The sequence below is a fragment of the Pleurodeles waltl genome, chromosome 5, assembly GCF_031143425.1.
Source record: "Pleurodeles waltl isolate 20211129_DDA chromosome 5, aPleWal1.hap1.20221129, whole genome shotgun sequence".
NCBI classification, from domain to species: domain Eukaryota; kingdom Metazoa; phylum Chordata; class Amphibia; order Caudata; family Salamandridae; genus Pleurodeles; species Pleurodeles waltl.
In genome coordinates, this window is record NC_090444.1 from 213,386,787 (window position 1) to 213,399,436 (window position 12,650).

Genomic DNA, 12,650 nt, shown 5'->3' on the forward strand with positions numbered 1-12,650 from the left:
TATCCCTCAGGGCAGTGACTGGGGTTCCATTCACCTGGATGTGATGGAATTGTCTACTTCCCTCTGGAATCACCAACTCACCTTCTGGCCACACATCCCAGTGAAAAGCTATAAGAATGTCCTCATCTGGGGAGCAGTCCTCAAAGGCTACATTGACAACCAGAGTGCCTACCTTTTTCTTGAGACAAGCTAAGTCTCCTCTATAGTGCCTAACTTGCTGGCAATCACTATCAATGAACTTTTTGTGCTTAGTAAGCATAGCGATGGGGATCCCATCAGAGTTAGGGGGGGACTGCCCTATCTTCTTTCAGGGGCCTGGGTCCCTGAAGGAATCTCTTTGGAGGACTTACCACCTCCCTTATTTTCCTTTCTGTGGTCCTAATCTCACTTTCTGGGGAACTCCCTCTTGGTACTTTTTGGGAATCGTAGTACTAACCCACTGATAAGCTTTCTTGGCCAGATCCTAGGACTGGGACTAGAAAGTGAAGCATCTGTCAGGTGCTGGTGTAACTTGTTTGATGTACAGTTTGCTAATATCTTTTCCTTCATAATCAAATTGTAGAGCCCTTTATAGTCTTACACCTTGTTTCCTCTTGACCAGCCACCTAGAGTTTTGACTGAAGTCCACAAAATCTACCCAGGTCAGACTCAGTTTTGTGAGTCTCCCTGAACTTAATTTTGTACTCTTCAGTGGTGAGTCCAAAGCCCTCAATCAGGGTATCCATCATGAGGTCATGAGACTCAGCACTTTCCTCATCCAGTGTCAGGAGTGTATCCCTGTAGTTTCCTGAGAATAGCTCCCAGAGTAGAGAGACCCAGTGTTTCTGGTGTAACCTCATCCTACAAGCCCTCTCAAAGGCTGTGAACCACTCGGTTATATCATAACCCTCCACATATTTGGGAACAAACCCTTCGGGATTTTAGGGTCAAAGGTTTTATCTCTCTTCCTATTTGTATTATTGCTGCCACCATTCATGGGTGCAAGACCCCACCTCAGCCCTTTCTTTTCATGTGGCCAGGATTTTGGCCTCAAGGGCTTCTCTTTTGGCTAGTCTCCAGATCTGTCTGGATGGCCTAGTTCTTCTATGGGCCTGGCCGGCCTCCAGTCACCACTTGAGGTAAGAGGTTCCTATGGTTTCCCCTCTCCCTCTGGGGTATCTGTAGGGGAGCTATCCCCATTAGTACTGATTAAAGTCTCTTCTTCGCCGACCGTCTGCATTTTCTTTTCTTGCCTGGGCCCTTTCAAACTCAGCAAGCAACTCCTGGAGTTGTGCCTTAGTTAGATTAGGCCCATGTGAAATTTTACAAGCCTCACAGAGGTTCCGTAGATGCTTCCTCTTAAAATGCAAGTATGGGGCCAGTTTGAGTTCCTGGACACTGTCCTCTATGCCAGACCTGTTTTTAGACCTAATGGGGACCTTATTAGAAAATAGCCCAAAATTGTAACAGATTTTTAAGGCCTAACTGACTAATATACTTTTGGGGTTTCTAATAGAACAGGACTGAGGGAGGGCATGGCAGGGAGGGAGCTTAACACAAGGCCCTGACAGTCCAGATTAGATTTTTGAAAAAAAGGTGGAAAAATTAAAAATTGAAGATATTTTTGGTTACTAAAGCCAATTCTGGATTCCTCTGTGGAACTACCAATGAAGGAATCTTGCTATTTAGGTAGTGCACCTATAAGAAGGGGGTCCTCTATGCAGGAGACCAGATGGCCTTTATTGATTTACGGGGGCTTTCTTCAGTAATCCCAAGTGTTCTATTTTTGTGGTAGGGTGGGCGAGCAGCTTGGGCTAATCAAAGGAGAGTGATAGGCATGTATTGCATACATAGTCAGTAAGTGAGACTCACACTTAAAGAAGGAATCTAACATCAATTTATGAAAATAAAACAGATTTTTAGGTATTTTTAGACAAGATTATCAGAATCATCAAAGTACTTTCAGAGTTAGCAACTTTTAAACGTACAATAATACTTATTTTGTAGATTTGTGGCTGTAGCATTCACTGCATAATGTCACTTACAGTTGACTTCTAGAACTGTTCTTCAGGACTTAAGATCAGTAGGGGCCAGAGTTCAAGAATGCACCAACAGTTTGCTTCTGTCTGCACTAGGGCATCCGGGTGCAGAGGTGCTTCTCGCACCAGTAGCCTCAAACACTACCCTTGACAATCAGTAGGGAACTGTACGTGTAAGAAGAGGCTGCAAGCCCGGGCTGGGGGCCAGTCTGGTTGAACCCAATTCTGAGCTCCGGTCTTGAGGGTCCCTGGGATGCCATCAGTTCACTCATACTTGGGCTAGGGACGTTCGGGTGCAGTGGTGTTTTCTCTGGCAAGGTTGTGCTTTCAAAGGCTCTTATGGTTCTCAGTGTTCTGCAGACGAGGCTTGAGGGTGGGACTGGGGGACTAGTCCGGCTGAACCCAATGTGAGGGCTCTGCTCTTAAGGGGTCTCTGGACCACATAGGCACCATTGCTGCCTGTGAACTCAGGCTGGGGGGGTCGGGGCTCGGGTGCATAGGTGTTTTGGCCAGTGGGTCACAGCGGTCAGAGGCTCCCACTGTTGTAGGACAGCTGGGTCACTCTTGATGTGAGTCCCACTGTCCCTGAAGTCCCTCGACATGTAGGTCAGTCTTCCTCAGTGTTGGTTTCTGGACTAGACACAACAAGCCTTGGCTGCTGCAACTGCCCCAGTACCCAGGGAATTGGTGCTGTGGGGCTCCTGGAGGGTTCAGTGTCTCAAAGCTTACAGGTGAGGTGGGGCTGACGTCCCAGAACCTCAGTGACATCTTCCTGGGAGGTTGCTCCCTCTGTCGAGCCCCATTGGTCAACAGCACAGTGGACTGAACAGCTGGTTTTGGTGCCTTCGGATGCAGGGGAGTAGCTCCTCTACTCCAGGGGAGATCTTTTCAGGTTGTTGAGGTGCTGGACAGTCCCCCAAGGGTTTGGGGAGGTTGTCCAGCTCTTTGCAAAGTCGGTCCCAGTGATTGTCGAAGTGCAAGCAGCCTGGCAGGGTTTGGCACCAATCTTTGGTGCAGGCCTTCAGATATCGCTCTCTTGGTCCTCCTCCTTACTTCCTTGATTCCCAGTAGTCGAAGCCTCGAATTGACCTGGTGTCAGGGGGCCACCTAAATACTAAATTGAGGGGTGTTAAGGGGAGTGTAAGGTAGTAACCAATGAGTTACTTACCTCTGGGGTCAGTACACCCCCATAACCATTTTCTGCACGAAGTGGGCATAACCCTATCCCAGCGTTCCTAATTTTACCACACACAAGATGGTGTTCACTCAGGTAGCCCACCCTAGGGGTGTGACTAGCTTAATTGTGTAACACGCCTTCTGACTATCCAATTTCCCACCTGTCCTGGTGCCAAATGGGCCACATGGCAGAGGGTGGCATTTTCCAGGTCTAGATGAAGCCGGGTGGCATTTAAAAGGGGGCAAAGGCTTTGAAGCCTCTGGCCTTTATATGCTGATTTACTAGCCTTCCTGCTAGAAGGGTGATCACACCTTCTGCCAGAGCAAGTATTGTTCCTGACTTCCTGAGAGCGTGGGCTGCCACCTGCTGGGGATCAGAAATGCGTCTGTGGTGGCAGGCTGGACGAGACCAGTCACCCAGCCCACTAGAGGACTAGTAAGGTTTCAGGGGGCACCTTTAAGGTGCCTTTCAGGTGATATAATAAATCTAGTACTGGCATCAGTACAGATTTAATAAGACAAGGCGTTCGGTACCAAACAACATAGGTTTCAGGGAAGCCATTATGTAGATGGGTAACTCGTGTCGACCAGTGCCCAGTACATACCTTAAGATGGCTTCCCTGCTCCCTTGTAATATCTAGGAATTGTACTAGATATTACAGGGGCATATGTGCTCATGCAGATAATGTCCTCATGTGCTATAAATGTACCCTGCCCTAGGGATCCAAGGACTGCTGTGACTTCTAGCCTGTGCAGTGTCTTTGGCATGCCAAATAGGAGCGTGCCTTGTCATGTTTTCAAACATGGTTTGCACCATGTCACGCAGCCTGTAATGGTAGTTTGTGTGAAACTTGTGTGTGAGCCCCTTAGGGTGGCACAATATTTGCTGCAGCCCTTAGGGATCCTCTTCGGAAACCATGCCCTAGGAGGGACTTACAGGGGTACTAAAGTCTATGCCAATTGGGTTAGAATTAGACAAAACCTTGTTTTAGGGAAAGAGCACTGAGGTCTGGTTAGCAGGCTTCAGTGCACTGCCAGAGTTGGAAAACCAGCATCTAAAAAGGAGGCAAAAAGTGTTTGAGGCAGGGGAGGGGTTACTACAACAAAGAAAACCCAGTTTCCTACAGTGATTACTTTTGTACTTTTGGCAGTCCACAATGTGTACCAGTGACCTATACCGCCGCCAGACCAGGGTCCACAGACTTGCAAAGTCGCACAGGGCTGCACAAAAAGGGAAACTTAATGAGGCCTTGTAAGAGATGATGCAGTAACGATTAATATCACTAAAACTATCAAAGACTAGCATTTAAAACGACATGGGGGAAGTTTGTGCAAGCAACCTACGAGATGTGCTGACGGCAGTACAGCGAGGAACCTTGTTCGACAAAGGTGCTTGCTTGAAAAAAAAAAAAAAAAAGGAGGACCTCTTAATACAGTGGAAGCCAGAGCTGAAGAGGCACACAAGCAAACTATCTCGCAAAGCTTGGAGAAAGGTGAGCTAGATAAGTGATTTCATACAGTGGGCAACAAACCTAGCAGGTTATTGGCCAATCTGTTCAGGGCAAGAGGCCAAACGCCGCATAGTGAAAGTCCAGGATGGAGACGGTGTGTTGTTCACAGCAGAAACCGAGTCAGCCGGCTGCATTCATGATTGTTTTTTGTTTTGTGATGCAGTGCAAACACACAAATATATTAACTAGCAAAAATATGCATACATATGGTAAGGTCTTTTTTTTTTCAAAACAAGACAGTACTGATTAATGAACACTGCTCGGGCAGAGCATCATTGCAACAACAGGCGTGCAATTAGGTCATTACCTTCTACAAATAGATGGGGCAATTTGTTTACACGCGTGGCATCTTTCCTCTTAACGAGGCCCATCTTCTAGCCAGCACCATCCTTTCCCCGCTTATATGGAACAGTCCCTCTACAACTATCAGACATTAGTACATTCCATCACCGCAGTATAGAATCCATTCATCACACTGCTTCCTAGATTTGGCATCACTGGCCATCGGAATGGCTTCCGCCCTACCATGTGCATGGGTCTCGCAACCATCCTGTGACTGAAGAAGCTTTACCACTCTTCAGTTGCACCACAATCTATCGTTTAGTCAATACACGGACAATATGTGCCAGTTTACAGGGTGTTTTGGTCTTTTCGACCTCGGTGGGTCATTCCCGGAGCCCCGGCTGTTCTGTTTCGCCTCTAGCATTGCATTAAAGGATAGGAACTGGTCCTCTCCCAGTCCAGAGGTCTCCCCCAGCATCTGACAGGTATGGAATTTGCCTTCAGTTAAGTCACCTGGTGTACCTTCATTTGTCCCTGTTCTAACATCTACAGTGTTAGTGAGGCCATAGGACACATCGCCCATGTGACCCCCAGCTGTGGGGCATACGGTACTTTAACAATATTGCGGGTCAGCTTTCTGGACGTGCTCAGTCTCGCTGCAGTCACTGCCGTGTGGTTGGTGTGTTTCTTATCCTGCTCAAACGTCACGGCAGAGCTCTCCACTCACACCCACATCACAGGTTCAGCTCAGCGACTGACAACGACTGATTCTCTTGTTAGCTTTGCCAAATGTGCTCTAATTAGTGTCGCTGCAGTTCCCTTAAGAATTCCTTTTTGGTATAAAGGCCTTGTCTGAAAAAGGTATGGGGCTTGAGGTAATATCGACATGTTAAAGGCTGAAATACATCCCAGCCAGAAGAGTGTCTTACTATTCTACCTATCTATTGGTGTGCACAAAGTGCTAGATTTATCTAGGTTTTATGTTGCACTTGCACCGCGCAAGGGGGCGCCCTCAAAACCTAAGTGAGATTTATCAAGCCACACCAGGCCACCTTCAATGTCCCTGCAGGGCTTGATATATCTCTAGTAACACCTGCGTCACTCTGCCCCAATAAGACGTTCCATGCGTGCAGTGTGTATCTACCCATGGACTTTGGCGCATTCCCAGATTTGCCATATGTAGTAGACCTGAGAATGCCACACCTTCCCAGTGGAGGTGTAACCAGCAGAAATATCTTTATCTCTCCTTGTTGTTTCCTCTCTCTACGTGTGCCGTGTTCTGCAGCACACGTAGGAAGAGGAAAAACCCTCAAAGGATTGTTCCTGTGCGGGAAGGTGCACCTTCATGCACAAAAAAATGTCCTGCCTGCAATGCAAGCACCCTTGCACCATTGTGCAAGAGTGCCTGTGTTGGCACTAGACAACCAAGAGTGCGCAACTGCAATGCGAGAGCAGGAATGCACCATATCTTCATAGATACAGTGCATTCCTGCCCTTTCGAGCAGCGCAGCAAGGTATCTTGCTGCGTTGCGTGAAAATAATGCTAAATGTGGTCCTTTGTTTTTTAGCGCAAGGTATACATATAACATGTTTGACATCCACAAGCTGCTGCTTTTACGTGAGTATGCTGATTTTAAATATGCACTGTAAGGAAATAGCACATATTAAATAGAGTTGTGTGCTGTCCTGCATGGATGCCCTTAGGAGCAGCAAAGCACCTAATCATGATTGCTGAAAAAGCAGTGCAAGCTCTTATACAATACTAGGGCCCCTGATGGACTGCATCTGTCTAATACATTTGAGTCAGCCAGCTTCTTAATTTATTCTCCCTGGACCTTTGGTAGAGTTGTGCCTGTTGATCTGGTTCGCAGGCCTGTTCGAGGAAGACTCCAGTGTTGACATTTCCAGGAGTGACCTGGTGGCCTTGAAATCAAAGTTTGATACAAAAATATAGAGATGGTCTCTCCTCTTTTTAGGTCAAGCCTAGGCAGTGTGCAAGCGCTGTCTCTCGACATGTTGTAATCTACATCTCACGCCCATCCCTTTCATTCGTTCCTTGACCTGCCTTTCAAAATGCCCCTGATTTTGTAGGTAAATGCTTTTCGTTTGTCCTGCCTTGAGGCTGCATTGTTACCGCCTTGGAGACTGACCTTATTACATGGATTATTGCACATATCGGCCATTTAACTTAGTGTGATGTACTACTTTTTTCTTTTGCCTCATTGCTTCGCGCTGTGTGGCCGTACGTTGTTTCTTCCTCTTCCTTGTTTTGAGCATGCCGCTGTTTCTTTGTGGTGTTTCAGCGCTTTATATGAGGACATGAAGTTTCATATAGTGCGAACTCGATTGGAAGAGCGCTTTACATGACTACATTAAGTTTAATATTGTGCGACCTCATACTTATTATTTTTTTTAAACAGCATTTTACTCTTGTCTCCTCTCCCTCATAACCTGAATGCAGATCGTAAAATGTTACTCTCAACGGGTGATGTGCTTCATTTTCTAGCACGGCTCTCGAAAGTCATTGGGTATGTATGTAATTCAAGATTGCAGGGTGCAGTACCTTATGTGGCCAACATAGATCCCAAGGGACACCTAGTGACAGCCTGTGGTACTGTACCCTTTCCCTGCTTCGTGCACATTAGAACAGTAAATGTTGAAGGTTTATTTTTCATTCAGTATATTAGAGGTGTAAAAACATTAACGTAACCATGTTGTTCCTGCTTACAATTCACATGCTTTACTTAATCTTGCATTCTCAATTAGTGTTTGCTTTTTCCAGGATGCTGTTACTTAGTTGTTTCTCAGCCAGCATATTACTATTGTCTTCCCTCCCTCATTACCTATTTCCCATTTTCTGGTTCTCCAGTACTGCAATGTCATACGAATGGCAATCACGCTATGCAAATTTCATCACTCCACTGCATACAAAAAAAATAAAAGTGTAAAAAAAAAATGCTATTTTCAGTGCCAAGAGCTCTAACTTTCACAAATGCTAGACTGATTGCATTGCAAATGCTTGTTTATTATTCTTAGTGTGCCCCTGCCGCCTTTTACTATTCTTAGTGTGCCACTGCCCTCTTGTGGACAATTTTGATGCTAATTTGCACTATGCTTCCCATCTGAAACTGGTTGTTAAAGGTGTGGTTGTTATCTTTTAAAGAGTCCTTTTAAGGTCTGGCCTTTGAGACAGCGTTAAATTTTTCACCAGACTATTGCTTTTCCAAAAACATAATACATAATATACATACACAGAAGGGATTTTTTGGTCAGTGGGCTTCATCCATTGGTCAGTTTAACTGTCTCCCAGATTTTGCTTCCCCCCCTTACCATAGTGTCGGGCAAAGGGTGAGCCCCTGTTAGTCGTTGGCTCTCTTATCTTTGAGTGACTGCACAAAGCCTGTGCACAATGTTTACATCCTGGTAAAATAAATTATTTATCTTCAGTGAGGAAGCTAGTTGACAGTCTGCTTTTGAAATTGACTTTCAATAGTGATTATGTATTTTGCCTGCACTTTAGGTGGCCAGTTACTTGGGGATTAATTTACCATCTCTTTTTTTTTTTTATTTTTTTATAAACAGCTAAAAGGCATTTTGGTTAATATATATATATAGTTAATTAATTAATCAGCCACATCAGTTAATGTTTTTTAAATATCAATTATTTTTGCAGGCATATGGTGGCCACATTTAAGTGGTGACATATATTTCCTTTTTATTTTTGTGACATAGGCCTGCAAGAAAAAACAACCATCATACTAGCTTGCCTAGCCTGGACCTATTGGGTTTGCCAGTGATTTTTTTTAGGTCTAGCCTCACAGCACATCTCTCTGCTAGAGTTTGTCAGCACTCTTCTAAAAGGTATACATACATTGAGCTTCAGAGGAATAAATACCTCTGACCACAAGAGATTGGCTGTCTGGTGCATCATTCCTCTATGCTCATAGAAGTCTTTATGCAAGTTTAAAGCAAAAACAGCCAGCAAGCATCATACATATTCTGAGAACATTGTCATTACAATGGACCAGAGCTTCGTCCCTCGATCAGCGGGTACCGCATTTATACTCGCTTTTTTTTTCAGCGGTGTAGGAGTAGGAAAAAGCGTGAATCAACTCTTACCTTATGTTATCCCTCTTCAGTGTCTAATCGCATTTTCCCCACAAGAAGCCCGCAAGTATGAACTCTTCTTGTGGGAAGAATGTGGTTAGACATTGATGAGGGTTCCAATAAGGCGGAGTTAAAAGGCTGACCTCGAATTCTGCAGTTCTCGCTCCATTGTCCCGTCTTCAGAAAGAGGCTGCGTTTCCTAGAGCACTTCAGCTAAATGCCCAAAGTGTAACACAGGATCGCAGAACTGCAGTGCATTTAATATTCTGTAGCTCCGGTGCACGAGGAGCTAAAGGGTCTGATTTTCATTGTTTTTCTAAATCCTAGGTATCTCTCAGGCTGTTTTTGGCTAAGGTGCCAGCAAAATGCTGAAATTTACCCATTCATCCTTGTTGGTTTATAAAAAGGGGATGCACGTATGGCATGGAGCAAACCACCATAAGAACTTCACCCGCTGAACTAATCCGCTACAAATGCATTTGTACGGTTTGCTGCTCATATGCATCGGAACTCCTTTCCCATTTTGAAAGGTTTCTCTGGCATTTATCAGCAGGTTGTCCATGTGAGTGACTGACGGCAGTGAATCAGGAGCTGCATTTCAGTAGCCGAGAATTATTTAGCAGAGTAATCTGAAGGAGAGTTGTAAAAAAATAAAAATAAACGGCCTCTTGGACGAAACACTTCAGCAGCATCACAGTTCCCTCTGAGCAAGAACAGTGGCAAACATTCAGTACGGCTTCCATTTGGACAAAAGAAAACACAAAGGTGATGGGTTTATTACGTGGGTACTCGCAAACATTTTCCCGGGGGCCACAGAGTTTGGTCTTTGATGTGACCGAGGGCCGCACTGATGCGATGGCAGCAGGATGGCGGTCGGGGGTTGGCAGTAAGGTGGGTGTTAGGGAACCAAAGCTATACTTCTAGTGTCTGAATAGCACAACGTGAAACCATAAACTTGGGAATAATCACGGCTTCTCCACTTAACCAAACTGTGTGATCCTAAGCAAATGTTTTATTTCATTTTCCCGGCTTTTTGTTCATTATCACATGAGGACCTAGCATGACTTCAGGATGTGTGCTGCACAAAACCTTCTCTTGTTTGATTTAATAAACTATAATATTCTTGTATAATTGAAACCTAGGCCACCCAAAGAGTGCACATAGCTGACTTGCCTCACCAAAGGCATTGTTGTTGGGGTGGGGGATGGGAGAGTGAATGTTTCTAAATTCTGGTTAGAAAATTATCATTTTGAAAAAATATATTTCTTCAATGCAGTGATATAATCTGGTGTACTAAGGTGAAGTTTCTGCATGTTAATGAAATACACTTTTTGAATTTTGAGTAGACTTGATCATGCTTTTACATTTTTGCTTTGAATGTGTATTTAAAAATGAAGGTGGTTCTGATGTTAGTTGTACAGAACACCCTCTGTTATATCTTTTCTTTATCTTCAACTCACCTTAAATAAATGCTTGACTGTTTATTTACATTTTTTAAATGCTAGTGCTGAGTCTAGTTAAGAGCAGCCCAGTGCGCTGGGCCGCATGTAAAGGTCAGGAGGGCTGCATGCGGCCCCCGGGCAGTACTATGAGTATCACTGGTTTAATACTTCCAAAAGGTTTCAGCTGCTGGCAATCAAATGAGCTGCATGTCAGTCCATTGTTTTTTTTAGTGTGTCACTTCAGAGAGAGAAGAGCCACATGCAAATCAGCCAATAGGAACAATATATACTGGAACGCCAGGCCATGCCCCCTTGGAATGGAAACACAACCAACCCCAGAGTAATTCGGACAACTTATGCCTCATCAGTGAGATATAGCTTGAGCAACATAGTGTGCCCATTACACTTAGGACGTTGCATGGAGGGAAATGCAAAAGTGATGGGCGGAATTGATTCAAAAGTCTCAGACATTGGTAATCGCCCAAAACATTTTTTTCATCCGCTACGCCATTTCAAAGGGAGACCAGTCCAGCCTGGCATTTCGCTCTGGGTTGTACCTATTGGAACCAGAACCAAAGATGATTTTCACGTGGCTGGCACTGTCTGAACTGGCAGACTCCATGTTCCTGCAAGCACAGTCCGACCCCTCAATCCCTAAAGATGCTTTCGAGAGTTCCCCGTTGCTGCGTCTTTGCTTGGTTACCTATGACAGAACTGTGTTGTCTAAGGCATCAGTTAGAAAATGAAGACTGTGGTGGTTTCGATGGGGACTAACAACATTTGAGTTTTACAGCCACAAAATCAAGGTGACTGTGCAGTTTATAGAAAGTGAAGTTTGATTCTCAGGACCAGTGACTTACAGATACAGGCACATAAAGAAGAATATTCGACCCAGCCTTTGGCATAAAAAAATAATTAGTACAATCGTGTGAATCTATTGCACCGCACACAAGGATTTGTTTTCAAGTCAACTTTCATTTTCAGCAAGACAATTTCAGATGAAAACCAGCGATCCAGTAAACACAGTGACTTTTTCATGCATATAAAATGCTACAACCTTTTGGTCTAAAATACAAACAGCGTCTCACATCACTTAAAATCATTAATTTTGTTGGTGAACAATATGTGCCTGCCACCATGTGCGAAAAAGTGTCTGTGCATAATATATTGTGAACAACTTATATAACCAGTTTATACAGTAGAAAAACGCATAAGAAGCATAATGCAATGAGGCAGACGTCTCTCCTGAGTGGGGGGAGCCTCCCCCCGGTGCGTTCTCCAGGGTGTCTCTGTAAAGTACAGATACCCGGGTGCAGTGTAAGGCTTCAGGTGCCCCTCCCAGGGATTCTTCTATCTGATTGGCGACATCACTCACGCTTTTAGGAATAAATAAACACAAGCTTTTCCGACCCTTCAAGGATCGGTTGGGGGCTTACTCCCGCAATAGTGGGGAAAGCAAACATGACACCAGGGAATTTTGAAATGAGGAAATGCCCCCGGACAATGGGGTCTACCTGCCTTGGGGGAAGCAGTAAACTTCTCACGAATTGTAATAGGAATAGTCTAATTGGCCCTTTAGGGTGAAAGGGAAGCCCACGAGACACCAATTAACTTAAAAATGGTGGTGCATTCCCCGCCATCCTCTAGATGTCTGGCTTGCTCACAAAACAATGGGTCTCCCCTGGCACAGGCCTGACTCCGCCCCAAATTCCTGACATGTTCACCCCATTCTCCCCATCAATCTACTCACAGGAATGAGAAAAGCAAGAAATATGCTGGTTAGAGGCCAGAAAGAGGATGCATGCCTCCCAACTCAGTCATTCAATGTCTTTGCTTGACCAAAAGTAGCAAGGAGCACTTCAGTTCCCCAGAGGGAGTCAGATCAGGGGGGACTCCAACCTCTTCTTACTTCCCCCTGGGAAATGAGATGAAGATGTTCTTGTGTAGAGGCCAAAGAAAGGCCAGTCATAGACCAGGAAGGCAGGCCCCCTACTCCATTTCTATATTTTCTCTTAATCAAGAGGACGTTTCAGGCCCTGCTTGATCTGCTCCTTTAGGGAAGCTGAAAGTAAGATGGTCGGTAAGACCAAGAGAGAAGCATCCATTGTGTCAGA